The 22733-nt window shown below is 44.1% G+C and overlaps 1 protein-coding gene across 4 annotated transcripts in view; it reads left to right on the top strand.

Annotated features, from left to right (window-relative positions):
• The window catches only part of FAM107B (family with sequence similarity 107 member B), a 75601-nt gene that overhangs the window by 2503 nt on the left and 50365 nt on the right, over positions 1–22733 (top strand). For 3 of the 4 annotated variants that reach the window (XM_015873619.2, XM_032442114.1, XM_015873794.2), the window contains exon 1: positions 22561–22733. The exons of the other annotated variant lie outside the window; for it this stretch is intronic. The gene's annotated coding sequence lies outside the window, so the exon portion shown is untranslated. Of the gene's footprint in view, positions 1–22560 lie in introns of those variants that run through there. 4 annotated transcript variants of the gene reach the window in all.

Here is a 22733-nt window from a genome sequence, read left to right as displayed (position 1 = left end):
CAAACCACCCATCCTGCCACTGCAGAACCTGAAAGCAAAGCTGGAGTAGGAAACCAGGGGAAATGAAGGAAAAACAGTGTTCTGGCTTCTTGCTAAAGAAAACCCACAGGATGGCTGCTCTCTTCTTGCTGCCATGGTGTGATTATGTGCTGTACCACAAGTGAGCTGGCTGCTACCCAAGCAAAGCAAAAATCTTGTTTTGGTGCCAGACTCAGAATGTTTGCAGGTAGCTCAGGGTGGATGTAGCTGGAGTGGTTTAAAATGTGATGGACATCAACTGGACACATCAATCCCCTGTATCTGGATTGGAGAGTAAGGATGCTTAAATTAACTTTATCACTATATTTAATGATTGACAGGACAGGAATACCAGCATTGAGTGGTGAAACCTGGGCACCATGATTTCTCTTTACAGCCTTCCTTAAGTGCAGGATCAGGTCACCAGTATTCTTAACCAATGGCCTGACCTTTAAGGACCCTTCCAACCTCTTCTGCTGGCAGCTGCAGTTCAGCATGTTCCTCTGTCTGTCCTTAGCTCACAGCTTTGCAGTACTTCTCCATTAAACCCCACCTTCCTTATTCAGCTACTGAAGAACGAAACATTTTGCTATCTCAGACTTCTCTTCCTGAGGTAGCAACTTACACAAGGAAAGCCTGAACTGGCCAAGATGTTTATTTCCTCAGCAGCGAAAAAGCTGCTTTCGCATCAGGTTAACAAATGACAAATAAAACAGTGTCCAAAAAAGGTATTGCTGAAGGAACTCAATAGTGCCAAACAGAGTTATACCAGAGATGGATTTGGGTCTTGCAAATGTCAAAGCACTCCATGTTTCATATTTATTTCCCTTCTGTTTCCACCAAGCACAGTGAGGCTCTGGCACAGGTTGCCCAGAGAGATGGTGGAGATCCCATCCCTGGAGACATTCAGGGTTAGGTTGATCAGGGCTATGAGTGTCTTGATCTAGCTGTAGGTGTCCATGTTCACTACAGGGGAGTTGGACTAGATGATCTCTAAGAGTTCCTTCCAACTCAAACAGATCTGTGATTCTGTGTGATGCATGCAAGTGGATTTGTATTTCCTAAAATGGGCAAATGGAGCTGGAAATCTTGAGGGGTTTGTGATGTTTCTTATTTCCAGTCAGGCTAAATATACTAAAGGATAACCTTTATCTCGGTATCTTAACACTATCTCTTCTAATCCCATGGTAAAAAAAGAAAAAGAAGTGAATTGATTCCTGGAAATATAAGGCCCTTTTAACTACTGCTGGCCCATCATTTGACCATCTCTGGAAACAGAATGTGGTCATTGAGAGGTCTGGCAGTTCAGCCTAGTTATTATTTTATTCCAGATAAATCCAGAGCTCTTTCATTGTGCTCAGTGAAGCTTTCCTCACCTCCTGCTCTTTTATAGAAAAGTGTAAATCGCTTCTTTTGAAATTCCTTTTGGACCACCACGGATCCCTACACATCAAAAACGTTTTGCTGGAGTATCTGGCACTTAGTTGAAACACATGAAACCAAGTCAGCAAAACTTCTAATCATTTAAAACCTTTCCTTTAATCATAACAGTCATTTTCCACGGCAAATTCCAGAGAAGCAATCTTGTTGATGTGGCCTTTAGGTAGTACTGAACCTTTGGCAGACCTCCTGGGTAGAAATCAAGGAGCCTTCCTCCAGCTTCTTGTACTGCACAGATTTATCCTCTCCAGGACCAGGTCTGTCGCCATTCTTAGTAGCAGAAAGTGTGTGTGCAAGGTTCAGGTGGACTTTCTTTCTCTCAGTCTGCCTGTGAAAGGAGAGACTTCTATGCTGCTGTTGATCTGCAGGGTGGGATTTAGGGCATAATCTTTGTGTCTGCTTGAGGATGCACACAGCGATGGCCACATCCCAGCAAATGCACCATTACAATTCCCTTTGGAATTTACTCTACCAAGATCCATTATCAGTGTTTTACCTATTCCTCTAACGAGCTCTTTTAACTCTAGACCATGTAGTACAATATATTGAGATATTGGGTTTACATTATGTTCACACATCTTAAATTATCTCTCAGGAGCCTATTTTTTTTACCAGGAGATTTAGGGCTTGAAAAAGGCCATTCAGGGCAGAAGGGCTGGAAAAAGACCCAAATTAAGGATTTTTAAGTTATCAGCACTTCTGAATGAGAAATATAAACCTCATGGCTGAAGATACATACTTATCAGCTCCTGAAATCACTTATTTGGCCTTGGAGATTGGATACTGAGCTAACTGGACTTTAGGTTAGATCAGGTTCAGTGATTCTCATGTTCCTTTTCTTCCATTTGCATACCACAGACTCTACAAGTAAACCCATGAGTCAGGTTTGTACTTCCATTGGATCTGCCTCTCTAGTCTTAAAACTTCAGTCACTCAACCAAGAGTGTGTGAAGCAAAACAGATATGAATATAGCCTAAAGGGGATGTATGAAGCATGATGTACATAGCATTGGGTAAAAACACTAGTATGGGTAAAAGAGTAGACGTGGCACTGAGGAACATGGCTAGTGGGCATGGTGGGGATGAGTTGATGAAGTGGGTACTGCTGGGGTGCCAAAGCTCAGGACACAAATAAGAATAGAATCATAGAATTCTTAGAGTTGAAAGGGACCTCTGAAAGCCATCTAGTCAATCTCCCCTGCAGTGAACAGGGACACCACAACTAGAGCAGGTTGCCCAGGGCCTGATCAAGCCTGGCCTTGCTTTGAAAGCCTCCAGGGACGGGGCATTCAGAACACCTCTGGGCAGCCCTTTCCAGTGCCTTGCCACCTTCACTTGCCAAATAGATTGTGACTGTGCGCTGATTTCTTTAGGAATATTCCCATATATGGCAGCAATGTCCTAGATGGGAAGGATAGATGTGACACTGAGGGACATAGTTTAGTGATTATGGTGGTGGTGACAGGTTGATGGTTGGCCTAGGAGGTCAACCTTAATGTTTCTGTGATTCTATAAAGGAAGAGACATGATTGGCAGCATGGTCTGGAGATTAGAAGAGCCTGAGGACCTGGGATCAGGGTTTGGTCTACTCAGGACTCTATATGAACCAGGTGGACCTGATAGGACCACATAAAAGGTTTTCTGTGTCCAAGAGATACCCAAGCTTGGCGTTTGCAAAGCACTAGGCCACATATAGAGAGCAGATGGGTGGTAAAGCTCAGTCTACCTGAACCTGAGTTTTGAGCAACCTTATCTAGCTGTAGATGTCTGTGCTCATGGAGGGGATTTGGACTAGATGACCTTTAGAGGTCCTTTCCAACTACCATGATTCCATGATTCAAGGAAGCTGGAAGTGTACAGTCAGGCCCAGTGATAATTTGTCTGGTCCATTCTTGCATTTCCACTTGGCTTTCTCTCCCACACAAACCAGCCCCTCACACTCTCACTAAATCTGTCTGACTTCTCAGCTGTAATCCTCACCCCATCCACATCCCTGCTGAATGTGGTCTAGACGCTGTAATTGTATATAATCCCAAAGTTGTATTGAACACTCCACATTGAGCCCTGCAGTTCTGTGCACGCTGGGGATTCATTAACACTCATCTTTTCTGCACATTCAGAGCACGTTTAGTTAAGGATTAAAAGGTGAAGGTGAGGATAAAGGTGAAATCGCACTACATTGGCGTTTGATAAGCATTTTTGATAAGCGTTTGATAAGTTTGCTGCCTTGCACTGGTTTTTACTTAGGAAGCTTATGTTGAAGAGAGGCACGATGCTATCTAGAGTACATTGCTGTGCTTTTGTTGTGCTGCAGGTCTTGAATTTGCAGACACAATGCAGTCAGGAAGACCTTAAAGGTCTCTCTGTATGCTCTGCCAGCCTTTGGGGCTGCCATTGACTGCTTTGTGGACACCACTCAGTGTCCTCTTTTACTGCTATAGGAAGCAGAATTCTTTTAAAATTAAGCATTTTTTCCTCTTTTGTTCCCTACTTCTTCATGATGAGGGCAGACTGCCTTCAGGAGGCCCTCATCAGTCTTGCTGGGACAAGCTGAAGAGATGACCTCTGCAGTAACATCTTCCCTCAAATCATGGCAGTGAGACACTGGCACCTGGAACCAGGGGAGCTGTGGATGCCCCATTCCTGGAGGTGTTCGAGGCCAGGTTGGATGGAGCCCTGGGCAGCCTGAGCTGGTGGGAACAACCAGCCCACAGGAGGGGGGTGGAATTGGATGGACTTTAAGGTCCCTCCCAACTCAAGCCATTCTGTGATTCTGTGATTAGCATTCAACAAGGTGCTACAAGAGATCCTTGCATGGGGCAAGCTGTTGCATTTGGGGCACTGGAAAACTCAGTGTCTGTTGTGCTCAATACAAGCTATTTTTAATCAGTCTCAAGCCCTCGGCAGTGAGCAAGTTTCAAGTTTTGGAAAGTGTGAAAACGAGCTGAAGGAAATCAGGCAGACAACTTATCTGGCTTTGGAATAAGAGACAGGGGCCAGATGGCCAGAGGTTACTGGGGAAAGAGGTTTTGAATGACAGGTGTTTATCTTTCATTGCTCATAAGCTTTCTTTGTGAGGAGGGAATGAGTGGGGAAGAGCAACATGTTTTGATGTCCTTTGAAGCCCAAGAAAGAGACAAACAGCCTTGCTACAGCAAATAAATGTGCAAGACGTGACAGCCACACACAGTGAAGAAGCACTGACGAAGAAGATGGATCAAGGCAGGGGAAAGGGTTCTTGGCTGCTGTGATTGGAGAGATTGGAGAGAACCTCAGTGGATGATGCTGACTGGTAGCACTGGAAGAGGTGGCTCTCCTAAGCAAGTGAAGGTTGATCAGGATCTTCTTGCAGCTCCGTGGAGTAGAGGGGAGAGGGCTGGGAGAAGACGGGTATGACAAGGAAGGTGTTTTAGACATTGTACCCAGATCAATAGCAAGACTGACTCAAAATACATCTCCTACAGGAAGGACATCCTGGAGTAGATTAATGAAGCAAAGGAGTGCAATTAGGGAAATCTTCACAGCAATTGTCTGTATCAGAGCATGAAGATACAGCCAGGGTATGCCATGGGAGGAGCTGAATTCTCATGCTGGCATGCTCAGTAATTGAAATATTCCTGCTATGGCCATCTTTCATTATTTCCTTCCCTTCACTGACTGCTTTTCTCTTCCCCCTCCCCCACCCCCCCTTTTTTTCCTATAACCAGAGCAAACTCCCTCCCTATTCAGGCTCCTGCCCTGACACAGCACATTGTGTCGGTTCAATAGCAATCTGTGTTTTCAAAGCTACAGGAGATGAAGTGTGAAGGACTTCCAGGCATGCTCACAGGCCGGCTCCCCCAAGGCTTAGCAGCTGCTGTGCAAAGCAATGCTCTTCCTGCTCTACAGCCACAAGCACAGGAAACAGATGTGGAAATCCCCCCAAACCAATACTCAAAAGCAACTATGTGATGGCAATGGCTGATTTGTTATGAGAACGGAAAAGGGCTGCTGATCCTGATAGTGGTGTTATCATGTTGCCACGCAAGCAAGCAACAGAGGAGGAAAACAGATTTTGTTTTGTTCCCTTGCTGTTTTCCTCTCTTGCCACCAGCCAGGTGAAAACCAGCTTCACAGGTCACCAAGGTGGGACTGCGGGGTGCAGTCAGGGAAGAGTCATGATGGAAATTCCTGGAATTATTAGTTCTTCTCTTATATTCAGTCTTGATTTGATTGGATCAGGAATAGAAGTCTGATAAGGGAGAGGGGTTTACGTTCATCAGAATATTTTATAGAGCATAAAATCATGTGGGACTATGTGTACTGATCATTTATTTGACATATCAGAAAGAAGGTGAAGATTACAGCTGCTCCTAAAGGGTGAGCCAGGATCCAAGCTCCTTTATAGAGAAAGAAACCAAGAGGGAGCCAAGGCAAAAGGTCCCACTGTAGTAAAAGGAAGGAGCTGCAACCCCGTTTTCCCAATGGCACATTCAGTTAGAGATATCCACAAAGTGTAACACTCCTTCAAGCAATGCCTATGAGATATAAGAGCATTTTGTATCCAAGGGAGCGTCTAAAGGAGTAGGACCTCAAACCCTGCTGCTTTGCTTTGATGTCACTTGGATCCATTTGGCCAGTTGGATGAAAGCCTTAAAGTGTAGAAAAGCATTATGTGAGTCAATTGAGCCTGGAGAAGAGAAGGTTGTGGGATGACCTCATTGCAGCCTTTCAATACCTGAAGAGAGCCTACAAACAGGAGAGGAGTCAACTCTTTGGAAGAGCAGACAACAGCAGGAAAAGGGGAAATGGTTTTAAGTTGAAGGAGGGAAGATTTAGGCTGGATGTCAGGGGGAAGTTCTTTACTATGAGAGTGGTGAGGTGCTGGAACAGGCTGCCCAGAGAGGTTGTGGATGCCCCATCCCTGGAGGTGTTCAAGGCCAGGTTGGACGGGGCCCTGGGCAGCCTGGTCTAGTATTAAATGTGGAGGCTGGTGGCCCTGCCTGCAGTAAGGGTGTTGGAGCTTCATGATCCTTGAGGTTCCTTCCAACCCAAGACATTCTATGATTCCATTCTTTGGTTAAATGTGTGAGTGGTCCTGAAGCACCTGTTCAGCTCATGCTCTTGGTGATTTCCCAAAGTGTTAGTGGTGTAACCTTGCTCAAACACCTGCAAACTCAAAGTGTTCTCAGTGTAGCCATCATTGCAGCCTCCTTCTGCTTCTCTTTGCCTTCACCCCGGACAGAAAAAGTTTTCTAAACTGAAGTGTAGGCAGCAGAGCCAATGGGGAAGTGCTGCCTGGCTCAGCCTATCAATCTGATAAATAATGGCAAAACAAAGTGAGTTCTGCTGTAGCTATCGAAACCACTGGAAATGTTATCTCTGGTGTCACAGGAAGCTGGATGGGCCCCTTAATCTTCCTCACTCAGGGAGGAGTAGGGCTGGGGAAATGCAGCTTTCGTTAAGGAAGAAAAAATGATGTAGATAATATGTAGTATTTTTGTCAGCTCCTTAATTGTAGTTGCCAAGGAAATGTATCCTCCTGGGCCAGGATAGTGTAATGACAAAATGCAAACAGCTTGATTCATGTTTATAAAGGGACGGAGCCAAATCTATCTCTGGTGCAGCTCGGCCAAAATGCAGAGCTGGATTTGGCTCGTTACCGAGCGAGCAGTGCTGTATGAACATGTTCTCCCAGGCTATTTTACGAACAGCACCTCATTTATTAAAAGGTAAAGTTTAGGAAATGTAATTTTCATGATTTATTGCTGCTTGCCCGCCAGTTGTACGAACAAGGAGCCCGCCAGTCTGTTCTGTGCATTTTTATATGCTAAAACAAATGCTCCAGCTTCAGGATTTAGAATCTGCCTCATAAAGTTTTAAATCAGCAGCACTAATCCTTTCCTCCTTTATTATCACTTATTCCTGCATACTTTTTATAAGACATTCCTAAAGTAATCAACAAGTTATTAAGCTCCCATTTGCCATATTTCGTTGTCTGTCTGAAGATAAGTAAATAATACTACTACGAATTTGCATTATAAATTAACACTGTAGAACATGGTTATGTTTTTCAAGCAAGAGGCTGTAATTAAAATACTCATAAAGCTCTGTTGTGTATTAGGTGTTTGCTCAGTGCCAGCTCATTCATGTCCTCATCCTACAGAACAAGGATCAACGGGAGCTGTGCCGTGCATGTAGGATCACGCACACCCATCGTGAATCAAAGTCCGGGTCTCTGGGTCTGCATAGGATCCTCTTTGACCTCAGTAAAGCCCCAGGCATGGTTCAGCCTTTGTTTTGTAATGCCTGTCTGCACTCAGTTCTTCTTTCCTTACACTAAGTGGGGAAGTAGGAGCACCTGGCTTGCAGAGATGGAGAGTTTGGGGATGTTCGGTGTCATGGTTTTGTAATGTTCCAATGATCCATACGGCACATGATATTATGATGTGGAATATTGACAGCAACATTAGAAAACCATGACATTAGGCTCTTTGACTTTCACATGAAGGGAAGGTCAAGAAGCATCCAGACCTCCATGAACCTCTTCTTGAGTGCTGGGGATACATACAGCTCTTCATCCCCTAGCAGGAGGTTGTGGTGAGGTGAGGGTCAGCTTCTGCTTCCAGGTAATAGAAGGACAGGGATTGGCTTTAAGCTGCACTAAAGGGGGCTCAAGTTGTTTATTAGGCAAATTTCTTCTTTGAAAGAGTGGTGAGGCATTGGCACAGGCTGCCCAGGGAGGTGGTGGTGTCACCATCCCTGGAGGTGTTCAGTAAATGTGTAGATGTGGCACTGAGGGCCATGGTTAGTGGGTATGATGGGCATGGGTTGATGGTTGAAAAGACCTTAGAGATCTTTTCCAACCTTTATGAATTTTTGATGTAAATCTCATTAAAAAATGAAAATGTTTCAAGGTTTGCAACGCAAAACTGAAAATGATCTGCTTGTCCAAGGATTTTCCAGGTCTACAGTAAACCCCCAAATATATCTATTGAAGAATATTCAGTGAACACTGAACACACCGGATTCTTGCAACTCATATCGAGTGTAGAATGGAAACTGTCAGGGTGGCAAAATCCTCTCAAATGAGGAAGATGAAGCAAGCTGAGGAAGAAGTGAGGGGAAGTAGGAATAGATAATTCTTAATTAAGAGCTTTTAGCTGTGAAATGAGCTTGCGGTGCAGTTAGGGAAGAGCCTCCCACTATCTTTAGGAGCCAGGAAGCAGGAAAGATTAATCTTAATCTTCCAGAAGTCTTTGCCACCCCAGCAGAAAATGATAGAAACTGCTGCAAACTCAGCATTCTTCACTCCAGTTGCCACCAGAAGAGTCCGTAATGTTCTTACAAAACTTAAACCTGGAATGGAAAACTCAAAGAAAAAACCAAACAACCCATAAAACCGATCCATATATACAGAAATAAGATAAAGACTCTGAGAAGTCCAGTGGGAAGTCTGACATCTGTGCTGTATTTCATGCAGAAGATTCCTGTGTCACACAGAACCTGATGGCAAGTAGAAATCACAACAGATGGGGGCACTTCACCACCATCGCACTGCAGGGCATCTTGGATTGCAGCACAGATCTTTCCTACAGATGAAGGGCATTTCTGAGCAAGGTGGGGGATTTGTTATCAGCCTGTTCTTCGTAGACATGCTTGGCAGCTTATTGCTCATGTAACTCACAGTGCGTTTGTGTAAGCTGTTGTTTACCACTATCTGCTACCCAAGAACACTGGAAAAGCAGAATTCAGAGCTCTGAGTGGGTTTAAATAATTCGGATGCTCTGGGGAGATCTTATATTAGTGGTTTTATTTTGGTTTTAAGAAGCTGTTATTTGGTGGACATACAATATCACATTCTTTTAAAAGGAATAGATTAGATTAGGCCGGCCACGGGCAAATTTAACAACGTGCTTCTATTTCCTGTCAGACACACAGACTGTTTGCTTAGGAATTTGTGCCTCTTGGTTCACATTTAACTCCATTTGCTGCCTGCTTTCTATTTATAATGTACGGAGCAATACTGTTTGCCAGTAACAGTTTAAACAATGCCAGCAACATACTGCAATGTGAGCAGTAAAAGAAAGGGGAGAAGGCATTCCTAAATAAGTTAGCCAAGTAAATTTCTGCCTCCTTTGGATACTCTGGGAACCACAGGAATGAATCAGAAATATTCAAGGTTGGCAGCGGAGCCTGACAGCACTGTGTTAACAAGGAGCCGGGGAATAAGGATTCAGTACATTGTATGGTGGTGGGGGTGTCCTTTCTTAGAAAGGAACCTCGTTTCCCTCAGTTTCTGGTGTTTCTGTGGTCTGTGACTTTTGTCAGTTCTGCCCATACACAGGAACAAAACCAATGCAAACTGGGCTCAAACCAACATAAACTCCAGAGCATCTGTTTTTCTCCTTCCAACCCGATGACATCTCTATCTACTACTGAACCTCTGTGCATCTGCCTTCTCCAGATCATCTCAGAGCCACTCATTTTTTTCTCTCTCAGGGCTGTTTCCTTTTGGCTGGCAATGAGAGAGAATAAAAAGTGGGACAGCTGGATCTCTGAGTCTGATCTCATGTTCTTCGGGGTAACAGTGAGAGGGAATGGCCTTAAGTTGCACCAGAGGAGGTGAAGGTTGGATGCTGAGCAGTGAGGCATTGGCACAGAGTGCCCAGGGAGGTGGGGGAGTCACCATCCCCGGAGGTGTTCAGAAAGAAAGTGGCACTGAGGGACATGGTTAGTGGCATGGTGGGGACAGGTTGACTGCATGCCTTCACCATTGGCCCTTGTTGGAGACGTGCACCATGAAATAACCATATGGGACCAGACTTATCTTTGTATAACAGTTAAATGACAAACATGAACTGAATTAAAGCATGCTCCATATCCTCAGAAATGTGAAGTGAAACCAGCAGCACCTCATACAGGCCAACTATCTGCCTTTGGTTTTGCTGCTCCTTTAGGTTTACCATTCAATAATATTAATCCGGAGCAGAGACACTCACAGGCCAAAGCAATTAGCTCTCAGTCAGGAAGTTCTCCCAGTGTCAAGAGCATAATTCTCCCAGCCCACGCAGAGCTTTGCATTCCTGCAGCACATGGGGCCCATTAACACTCCCTGCAGCCCTTAGGAATGGTGATTCCGGAGCAGCTCTGCCCCAGTGCCTTTCAGCTGCTACTCCTGCCCTGTGTCCCTGCTCTCACTGGGGCTACTTCTGACTCAGTTACTACACCAGATGCTACTGCGATAGCAGGCTCCTTAGTAAAACCCCAGTGGATGTTTTGTGCTGACCCTGAGCCAATGCCAGGGGCTGGCAGCTCTCCTGCTTTGCTGGCTTTGAGGACAATCATGGTGTTGAATTGCTGAGTGGCGCCAGCAAGCCCCACAATTTTGCCTCATTATGCTCTAATGAAGCAGGAGCTCCGATGTCTGTTCTTTTTCAGCAAAGCTGGAGGATAAATGTTGTATTTCACTGAGATGAAACTTGGAGGATTCAGCACTCTCTGAGTTTAGATTCATTCTGATTAGATTAGTTCTCAAGATGAAAGCAGCTCTACACATAAAAAAGTCACTGGATGGCTGAGGTCAGCAGAGACCTCTGGGCACATATGGCCCAACCCCTGCTCAAGCAGGGACACCCAGAGCAGAGTGCTCAGGGACACATCAGATGGCTCCTGAAGATCTCCAAGGAGGCTCCACAACCTCTATGACGATGATTCAAAGGGTGATTTGAAGAGTTTGTTCTGATGTCACCTGCCTCAGCTTTGCTTGGAGTCTCTCATTCAAGGTCAGATTGGATGGGACCCTGGGCAGGCTGAGCTGGTGGGTGGCAACCAGCCCATGGCAGGGGGCTGGAACCAAATGAGCTTTAAGGTCCCTTCCAAGCCAAACCATACTGTGATGTCACCACTATTGAGATGGGTGTGAACATTACCAGCAAAAAACTCAGCTCAGGTACATCAGTTTTAATATCTTTGTTTCCCAGCCAAATGCAACCTCACTGGAAAACTCCAAGTCTTGTTTAAGTATTATCCCTGCAATTTGCACCCACGTCCATGTAATTGCAGGTGTGTTCTTTTTTCTTCTGGAACTGGGCACAAAAGAAGCAATGCCTGCAGTTTTGCTAAGCCCTCTGAGCACATCATGTCACTGCTGTGCAGCTGGGTCAGCCCCTATGTTTCTACCAGGTTCAAATGTGTATTCAGAGTGCGAAAGGGCACAACGGAGCGAAAGGAGATATGGATGGGAAAGAGAACCACCAGCCTCATTAGGACAGGGAAGAATGTAAAGGGAAGAATGTAAAGGCATGGCAGGAAAGCAGAACAACAGGAAAGCAAGCTGAGAAGTTAAAACAGTGTGAGGCCACATGCTGATTAATGGTCTTCTTGGCCTTAGCATCTGCTACTGACCAAAAGCAAGTCACAGGAGTGTCCTATAGCTGAGCCAGTGTGCACCCAGCTGTTAAATGTCGTGATGAGTTTCTTCCCTCTGCTAAAGTTTCCATCCCTTTTAACTTCTGACTGTGGGAAGCCGTGTTCTGGTACATGTATGTGAACGAGGATGTGGAGTCTAACCTGAATTGTTGGTGGAAAGGCCTGCTTGTACCTTCCCTGCTGCTGCTGGACACCTCTTGGCAGTCATGAAACAGCTCTATGGGTGCCCCCATGAACAGGCATCAATGGGGGGCTATGTTAGCTGTGGCACTGTAGATAACTGGATAAAGTCTTTGGACTTTACTTCTACCTCTGTGAGCTGGTAAACCTGAGTTATACCCCTTCTCAGGTGCCTTTTCTCCAAAGTGAAGAGTCCCAGCCTCCCTTATCTCCTCCTGTAAGGCTGCGGATCCATCTGTCTGTGCCTCCCCAGCTCCACCAGGTCTTCTGCTGATTTCCAGTCACTTCCAGTCACTCTTGAGATGGAATTGTGCTGCTTTTAAGTCCTGAAAAGCCATTCAACCCACATGTCAGGGTTACACTGTCTGAATTACAGCTGTGACACAGTCCTAGTTAATACAATTTAGAGACAAAGAATTATCTCTAGTTCATTAAACCAATCATTCAAAGAATGAATTCATGTTTTCTTATTTGTTTATTTGTTGGTTTTAATCTTGCAACTTGTTTGCAAACAGTTTGTGAGCTTAATTTGTACAAATCCACAGAACAAATTATATACTTGAAGTTACTTGCACAGCTTTAAGTTGGCTGTGACTTCCTTGCTCTTGTTTTAGCTGAATTCTCATTATAATTTCTTGTGTGTGTCTTGTTTCGAATTGCAACCTTATGAGAATCCCCTGGGAAGACCTTGCTTGCCTGTCCCTAGCAAACAGATCATCTTGCAGCTGGGTATAAAAGGAGCTGACCAGAAAAGCACTTCATTGTTTCAGTCTCACTCCTCCCTTCTCTTTGCTTCCTTCCACTGCGAGGTCTCTAGCTCACAGATTATTTCCTGCAGCAAAAGAGAGAACCTGGTGAGGCTCCAGCTCTGCTAGGAAAGCCATTGTGCTGATAGACCAGAAGCTTCCAGCTCCATCCTGATCCCTGATGATCCCTGGACCCAAGCAATTTTTTCCTGTGTCCTGTAGAGCCATGCAAAGGAATTTCTATGCCCAATAACTTCTTTAGATGCTGGTTATTAAAGAAGTTTGGGCTATTGCATCGTATCTATCTGAAACACACCAACCCCCTTACCCATATGTATAATGTATTCACGATGGGTGAGATGGAAGAAACCGAAGTGACAATACTGATATTCATGCTCTGGAGGTTTGGATGATCTAAAATGTCAGAAGCACTGAAATTTAGTCTGCTTCTGTAGATGTAATAGCTCAGGATTGTTTTAATTGGGTTATATATTTAGTTTAAATGAGCATGAGATGGCTCTAATAAGATTAACAAATGAGATAGGCTGAAACCAGAACCATTTATCTAACTCTTCCCAGTTAGGGAGTTTTGATTACATCCCAGTCATTCCCACTTCGGGTTTTACAAAACAAAACTCATTTGGCATAGATTATCATATTCAAATGAGGCTTCTGACACAGTGCTAGGACTGGTAAAATCATATTTATATGCAAGACATGGCAGGTCCTGAGAGAGCTGGGGACACATGGTGAGATTAGACTTGCTCTCTTCCAACACTTGATCGTACAGTCCCTGAGATGACATGTGCCATAAGCCAAACCTCTGTCGTCATTTTTCCATTCACTTTATAACTAAACAAACACGTATCTCTACTGTGGATACTGTGAAACCAGGACAATGAAATTAGTGGACAAAACCAAAGTGCCATAACTAAACCCCACAGAGCTCCCCCCTCCAAAGCCCATCCTGCAACATACACACAAACAAAGCCCCAATGATTTTCCATTCTGTCTCTCTGGGGAGGGGACATATGGAAAAAACCTGCTCATCATAGGAGCCGAATGAAAGATCCCTCCACTGCCCATTACACCCAGGGAACACAGACAATGGGGTGCATGCAGCGAGGGTCTCAGTGTTAAAGGCATGGATATGCCATTTGTGTAGGGCTTAACGCATAGGCTGGCACTATAAGCTGCTCACAAGGAAGCACTGATAACTTTCAACATGATTGGGTCTTTCTTAGGATCACAGGATGTCCAACGTCAGCTCTGGAAGAAGAATTGGTATCTCCAAAAAGCATTTCTCTGCTGTTCTCCTGCCCCACCAAGAAACGGATTTTTAGACTCAGAAGTTTTAGGAAGGCGTGTTTTGTTTAATTCATGTCTGAACTAAATGTGACGAATGTTTGACTTTAAACCAAAACAAGATTGTTTTCAAATATTCATGTCAATAATGCAAGACAAAAAACCCACCAAAACAAAACAGAACTTATGTCTGAACAGCTCCTTTCTTCAGAACGGGATCAGCTGGAGGATTACACGTGCATCAATAAAGACATAAACTTGCAGTTCAGTAAAACAGAGAAGAAGAGTTTATGTAGATGACTGGCAGAAAAGCACCCTGTAAGTACAAGCAGAGGACCAAGTGTTTTCAACAGGGCTGGAATGAGGATCAAATACACAGAGACAAAGCCATCTATTTCTAAAGGCAAGATGTTCGCTGCTCCCCTTCTAGGACCGTATTTTTATGGAGCTTCATTTCTGATGTTTTCTAACTATGCTTGAACATCGCAGGGCACCAAAGAAGTGAAATATTTCACTTGTGCACTTCCAGGAAAAGCTGGCAGGAAGTTTTTTGTTTCCTTTTTTTTCCTCTTTTGTGCTTACGGGGATTTATTTAATGCAGCTGGGAGGCTGGGGCCTCCTGGGATCTCCTTGTGTGCAACATTAGGACTGCCTTGCATTATAAAAGAATGCAAATGCAGCACACACTGCCTACATGGGTCACATCTATTTGGGGAAATATTTATATTGCCTATAAACGCGTAAATAACAGAGCCCTCTTCACCAAAGCCTACTGCAGGTACAGAGCACCTTGACATTAATTAATAGCAAAACAGGTAATAGCTGATAAAAGAATGGAATACATGGGGTATAAACTTGAGGGAATTACAAGGAGATCAGCCAGATTTAATCCTTTGATATAAAGGGCCACGATTTAGCTAGATGGGTGCTATAGCCGTGCAAATCAGAGCAGAGCTTTTCACTGAACCCATTTGTTTCAGCAATTGTTTGTAAGGCAACAGCCCCACTCGCCATTCATTAGCATTCATCCTTTCACCTTTCCTTAACAAACACTCTGTAGGTGTTTTGAAACAACATCAAGGCTTGGGTACATTCTGCTACAAGCCAAAGGCAGCATTACAAAGCTGGAGAATACAAACCCAGTGCATTGACTGGGTTACTTAGGGGAAGTGAAACCTCACTTTGGTCGCTATTTTGAAAGACACACTATGTATTTTGAGTCTTTTTGTTTATTTATTTTGGATGATGGGAATTGTGGACCCGAGTAAGATGACTCTCACTGATTCTGAAGGGCCCTGGGTTAGGCCACATTGCTGAGAAGCCTGAAAAGGTTGCCTTCCTTGATTGTAGGATAGTGTTTCCCATAAGAAAGATTTTACTAGGTGTCTTGATAGATCTGCAGTCTGAATGCTATGGCCACTCTTGCAGTCCTTTGTATCCTTATACTACATCAGTTGCGATGAAATGGCAAGAAAAGAAGTTTCTAAGAGAACAGAGAACACTTCTGTGCTGGCTATGTAGTCTCTGGTTGAGAAAGGGTGGTCTAAGAGTCTCACCATATCCCCACGTGTGCTCCTCCGTCTATCATCTGGCATCCCAAACAGTCTTACTCTCCTCAGCAGTAATTTGTGATCTAATAAATAGCAGACATAGATGTTGGCAGCAATGAGACTACATATTTGTTTCCCACCATATGTCAAAATTTGTCCTGTATTTTGAGGTAGAATAACCAACTTCCTTTAGACAGAAATAAATGCTGTGCAGTGAACACAGAACTTTAGAAACTGGATTTCTAATGCACTAATTCACTAATGTTATATTGGGTCAAATTGGCACATGACCTTGGTCAGGCTTCACTGTTTCCCTTGTTGGTAGATGCACATTTGCCCCTTGAATGAAAGAAATTCTTCTGTTTCTGTTTATCCAGAAGAAAATACAAAGCTGTAAGTAAAGAACGGCTATCTACTAGTGATGAAGCACACCTGTTAGATTTGTATTAACACAACACGCTACTTATCGCTATCACCAGAGGAAGGGTCCTCACAGTGGTGAGATTCAAGATGGGCTGAAGCTCAGGCAGGACCTGCAAAGCCGTCCATTCATGTTATTACATGTGTGGATGGTCACAGACAGCGATGGCAGCTGTCTCAATGGCTGGAACTTGCATCAGGTACTTGAGCTATAAACAGAACGACTTGTCTCCATCAGCACTGAGGTGTTGAACCCATCCTCCAGTCCCGGACATCATTCATCTGCCTAAAATAGCAAGATAAGCTTCTTCCTTTTCCATTTGCTATCTGACATTCATCGATCCCCCAAATGAAATGTCTTTCCCGTATCCTGGCACAGAGATTAAGCATCTCCCAAGGCTTTTCGTGGCAGATTGGAGGCTGTAAAGCAAGTGGCTTATTTAGTACATTTCCTATCACCTGAGTTGTCACAAATGTAGCTCTTGCAGTAAGAAATACTTACAAGTAGTTCCACTGACAAGTGTAAAGACATCCAATATGGAACGTACTTTTCTGTGGTGAAATAAGTCAACACTAACAGGAGTGGTGATATGTTATTTAGTTGGAAAGCACATAGAAATCTGAAGAAGACTGCCCTGGAAATGCTTAGCTTCACTCTTGGGTATTCATGTTTACCCTACTTAGGAATAGCTTATCTCATTTCATGTTCACCAGGGAAGCCACTTCTTGAATTGAGCTCTCCAGTAATTGAAGAGACACGCAGGATTAGATCAGGTTTTATAATGAGGGGAGAACAGCCCTGAGGCAGATGCTCTCAAGCAGAGCTATAGTTTACTGGCACCCTTATCTAAGGTATGGCCAGTCAATAAGAAAGCCTCAGAGGACATCAGGGTAGCCACAGCCTCAATCAACCTGCAGGTTTCATTATAAGGAATGCCAGCTGGCTGCTAAACCACAGGGGGTGGAAAAAAAATAAAAAGTTAAGCATGGAATAATTTTAAGTAGGAAGGCAGAACAATGCCGACAACCTATTTCTATTAATTGCTTATGTCCCTGTCATAATTTTTTATTATTATTTGTATTGGAATTGGTGACTACGGACTCAGCTGAGAACAGAAGCTGACTAAGCTGGAATGTGTTCACACTGTGTCTTCACAATCCACTGTGGAAGGCTCTGAGGCAATGTTTCCCATAGTTTCTTTCTTGATCGTACACAACCCACTGTTGCGTGACTTTGAAGCCATGGGTGGAAGTGCAGGTTATGGCCAAGGCTCTGCTTTCCCTTGGGATGCTAATACATTTACTCTGTCCTTCAGTTTCTTCCCACAGTCTTTCCCATGTGTCTAGAAGAACAAGACAAGTATTCCCCTGATTAATGACTCACCGAGAAAGAATCAGAGAGAATTTTAACTCGTTTTAGCACAAATTCCCCTGAAAGTATGACCCTAGAATTAGCAGAATCATAGAATTGTAGAATCACAGAATGGCTTAGGTTGGAAGGGACTTAAAGATCATTGAGCTGCAATCCCCATGCCTTGGGCAGGGCTGACCAACCACTACATCAGGCTGCACTGATAGAATGCAGTGGCAGAGATAATGCAGGCAGAATTTCAGCATGAGTGCCTGAAACTCACCCAAGCCAGACAGCTGCCGTATGCAGGTCACTAATCTGAACCAGTTCTGTGATGGACATGGACTGTAGTGTGCAACCTTTGTGTGACTTGGATAGTCAGCAGTCGGAGCTCTGTACTGCCAATACTGTTGTAAACTCAGTGTGTTGACATGGGTGTCTGCCAGCTCTATCACTCCAAGTCATCTGTCATCCCTTGGCTTTTTCTCTATTTCTATGACTTTATGGAAAAACAGTTAAGCTTCATTATTGTAACTCTCACATAAAGGGTTTCTGGGTGCTTGGCAGCTCAGCTAAGGCATGACAAGTAGAACTAATCGGTGTACACAGGGAGCTGCATGCACTCAGAACTCCTTGGATGCTGCACGAGCATACACTGACTTTATGTGTTCCCTAAGTGTGTGTGAGGTTGATGGAAAGTCTTTGGAGTTTAATCGTTATTACATAAAATACAGAAAAAAGCTACTTACGTGTACTTGATGGGTTGATGGTTGGACTAAATGATCTTAGTGGTCATTTCCAACCTTCATGATTCTGTGTTTCTGCTTTATGATTCAGAGGATGGAGGACATCTGTCTGTCTTTCCTGTCATGGAGGAAAAAAGACTTACTTGCTTTATGTGGGAAATGACACAAGGTTGTCTCTGTAAGGGCACCCTGAGTACAGTCTGTTAGTAGCCTGTCATATTCACTAAATAAAACAGCTTGGGAATGTAAAATAAAACAATAAAAATACAGCCCGTGTATCAATCCAGATGTGTCCTAACTGGAGACAGATCTTCTCATGGACTTTGTGTCATGTTTTCCTGTCTTTCCAGTTTTTACAGCTGTATTTTTATAGACCTTTCCATCATCCCTAAGGGGTGAAGGTGCCCAGAAAGCCATGATCCATGCGCAGCAATGAGTTTCTGACCTAGCTCCAGATTCTAAAGGTCAGTACTCGATTTCATTTAGAGATGAACTTCTTTATGGTTTCCCATCTGCAGATTTCAAGCTGTGTCATCAAACGAGTCGGTGATTTTTGTTGCTCTGCTAGATCAGAACATGAGGTAAAATGATTTATCACAAGCTGCCCAGCCAGTAGCAGAGGCTGGAGGAGAAGGTAGAAATCAAGAGTCCTAGTTGAGGGAGAGCAGAACAGATCTTCAGAGGCAGCCGATACAAAGGCAGGGAGAAAACAGTCTCCAAGAGTGATCAAATGAAATTCTGTGGTTGGAAGGTAAATAAAATCCTCCTTTCCCCCCTCTACAGCCTGGGGAATGAGCATACTTTGGATCCAACCGTGCCACATTAATCACAATATGGAATATTTGAGCCAGGGGTCAGCCACAGGGGGGCAGCTATTAACATATGGGATTTATCTGCCTCCTCCTTCCATAAAGATGCAGCACGCTGGATAATTAAACTCCCGAGTGCCAGTGTGGAAAGTACTGCTTTTTTTCCACTGCTCCCTGTGATTCGATCCAGAATCATTTCCTTTCACTGTGTATTCAGAAGAGGAGGAAACAAAGGTGGCATCCTGATCTTCATTATTAACACACAGGAAAACTTGGAGGAAATCCCTTTTGTGCCCGTGGTTTTGCGTAAAGAGAACTGCAAACTGAACATCGTATTGTTCAGCTCCCATATGTATTTACACATCTCTGCATATAGCAGATGTTTCTTCAAACGTTCTCCAAAAGTCTTTACGGCAACCTGCATTCTGGTTGGTTTACTTTGTTTAAATTAAAGGAAAAACTCTAGGAAGAAAATAAACAACACTGTAAATGAATAATTTTCAGCACAGAGAATCACTTTCTCGTACAATCGGTGCTTCTCCTTGTTATCTAGATGAGCAGCGCTCATCTCATATTTATAAATGAAAGTAGGTAATGGAGAAGTGTTTTGCCATTTTGGGGGAAAGCAATTACATGTAACTAAAGAATTTATGAGGAAGGCAACTAGCTGAAGCTTGTCGAGCTGCTGCCTTTTGTAAAGCAGCAGATGCACTTCCAGAAGGAATTTATCCAGTTCTGGAATAGACACCTAAGGTAGGAGGCACGAATCTCTCTCCCCCATCTCTCACCTACCCTATATGACCTGCTTAGACCAGACGTCTGCTTTCAGACAGCTAAAATTAAGCAAGGGGAATCCCACAGCAGACGGCTCTAATCCACTTTGCTTCTGCCATACACGAAAAAGCTACTATTGTTATTTCAGATTACATTATGGTAACACTCAGAGGCCAGGTACGGTGCAAGCATGGAGGAAGATGCAGTCCCTGCTCTACAAAGAGGAGAACTCTAGTAGTAAAAGGCTGATTTTGCTTTTAATTCTGAAGTTTGGCTGAAAAGAAATATAAACAGCAACAGGCAACTAAAATACAAAATAGATTTCATACATAAGGTACCAAAATGCCAAAAACAATTATTTGAAACTTATATAATAGAACAACTATATATTTTTTGCTATGATATTAATAAAAAGGGGATTTATCTTGTTGAGCTTTTCCAGAGCCTCGTCCTCTCTGAGAGTTGTTCTAAAGTGCAGCAAGTTTATTCATGGTTTGGATTCCAGTACAGCGCTTTTCATTTAAAATATAATAGTATTATAATAGCAGTCAGTGCTGGTGGAAGGCTTGTTGTGAGCAAAACACAGTTGTGGTTAAATTTCCTCATCACATGGACCATGCTCTGTGATTTTCTTGTGGTCAAGGGCCATGAGGCACACAGTGTGTGCTTTAATGAAAGAAGGGAAACTAGGAACCTGAGTGGCTGGTGGCTGGGAGACAATACTAACTCCTCACAAGTCCTTCTTCCTCAGTTATGGGCTGGAACAGAGCTAAAGTGATTCAGCTTCTCCAGACCCCAAGCAGCTACTCCACCAAAACCAGACAACCACATGACACAGACCTGTCCCTTAAATTACTTGCGAGATGTCTGACTCAAGGCTTATCAACTGACAGTGTCTTGTATAAGGCACCGAGTAAGAAACTAAGATAACCTGTTGATCTCTGGCATCATTGGTGCCCAGATGCTTGGTGAGCACTTTCAACTTTCTGCCTCTCTTTCCCAATGTTCTGCCTTTCTTGTGTGTGTACAGCAATGTTTTTCAACCTGGATATAACCATATAGCTGTGTGACATTACAGTCATTTAATGGAGCACAAGCTGATAGTATGTGAAACATAACCACACTCTTCAAACTGAATGTATCACTGGAACAAGCTGGCTATCACCGTGCAAAATGCCTGTGGCAAAGTACACAGAAATTGTTGGTAGCATCAGCAAAGTGTCTTATATTGTGTTTAAAGGTGTGGATATGCAGTATATGTTGGGGAAATTGTACATATTGCAGCAAAAACAGCTGTCTGAGCTCAGAAAGGGCTGGAAAACATTGATGTAAAGTGCCAGATTTCAGAGCAGGGACAACTGCCTGTGCAGTGTCTAAAGCAACAGAGATAAAACTTGATGAGGACTACAAAGAGTCCTTAGAATACGAATGGTTAATGCTTAAATACAAAAATGATATGGAGAGGTCAGTAAGGTCAAGAATGCAAAAGATAGGGAAATCCAGCATTCCAGCTGCCTTTGCTGTTCATTTTCTTTCCTCACTGTTTGCATGTCTCTGGTAATACACCTTCCTTGCACGTTCCAAAGAGAAGGCAGTTCACAGAACAAGGAGCTCAGTATTCAATACTGATACTCTCATCTGTCTAGGCACATCACTTTACTGCATTTAATTAAAAAGAATCAATTTTTATGAGGTTCTTCTCTCTATAGTAACCATGGGCTCTACATACAGGAAGAAATGTGCCTCTCACATATCACTCCTGTGATGAAATATACATCTGGGGTATGAGTCAGGTCAAAGTCAGGGCTCAAAACTATGAACACAGACAAGACAAACGAGTGCTCAGCTTGCAGTGCTGATATTGACTTCATGACATTTCCTCAGCATAGCTCTGATTGCAAAAGTTGGCACTTGACAACAGACTTCCATAGCACCAGAGCATCAACACACACATGCTGGTTTTCATCCACTGTTTCACACAGGTACTTTGTGGCTGCCATTTCTTTTTTTCCTAGTGATAGAGCAGCTGCACACAAAGACCTGAGTAGTCTTTTAATACATCTTTTAATACGTTTTAAGCCTTTCCCCACAGAAAACACTTCTCCCTACCCCACTGATTTCCCTTGGATGTACAGGGGCAGTGGATCATTTAGGACAGACTCAGTGGAAACAGCACCACCTGCTGAGTGCCCAGTATCCTTCCAACAGAGACTTCTTGGGGCTGGGGTTTCTAGAGAGCCCATGACATTAGATGCTCAACATTACTCAGCTCCTCAAGCAGCCTGACGGGCCCATCGGCTTTTCCATCCCTGGGATGATTCAAGATGCTTCATGATGCAAGTCATCCGCTCTGAAGAAACTCAATATAATCCTGGTGATATAATAATATACAACAGAAGCTGATTTAATCCAAGTACATACAGCAATATATAAACATACATTTCACCCCCAAAGGTCATTTTTGAGGGGTTCGTACTCCAAACATCCACACACTGTGCTGTGTTCCAGACTGTCCTGTCTCTGTCACTTATTTCTTGCTATAAGACAGACTTTGAGGCACAGAGCACCATAGGGATGAACTGCAGAGCCTGTCTTCTGTACTTGGGTGGTGCATGGATGTGTCTGCTCGTAGAGTGAGGGTCCTAATTCCTCTCTAGTGGGAGTCCTGCCCCCTCCCTTCTGTCTCTTCCAACCCTTTTATCCCTTTCTTTCGCCGTTTCCCCCTCGTTCCTCTTCCTGACAACAAAGACAACGCGGGGCTCGAGCCCGGGGCCGCCCCGGCGGTGACTCAGCGGCAGACCCGCCCCCGGCCCGCCCCGCCCCGCCGCTCCTTCAGGCGAGGCCGGGACGGAGCCGTGTGTGTGTTGGGGTTGAGCCGGCACTCAGCGAGCCCGAGTATTGCGAGGCCTCCTTCCATCCGTCCTCCCGTCTCGGGGTCTGTTTCCCCTCGTTCCCCGGCGGAGAGCCGCCCCGGTGAGGCTGAG

The sequence above is a fragment of the Coturnix japonica genome, chromosome 1, assembly GCF_001577835.2.
Source record: "Coturnix japonica isolate 7356 chromosome 1, Coturnix japonica 2.1, whole genome shotgun sequence".
NCBI lineage: Eukaryota > Metazoa > Chordata > Aves > Galliformes > Phasianidae > Coturnix > Coturnix japonica.
Note: the sequence above shows the minus strand (reverse complement) of the source record. Positions and strands in the feature narration are given on the sequence as shown.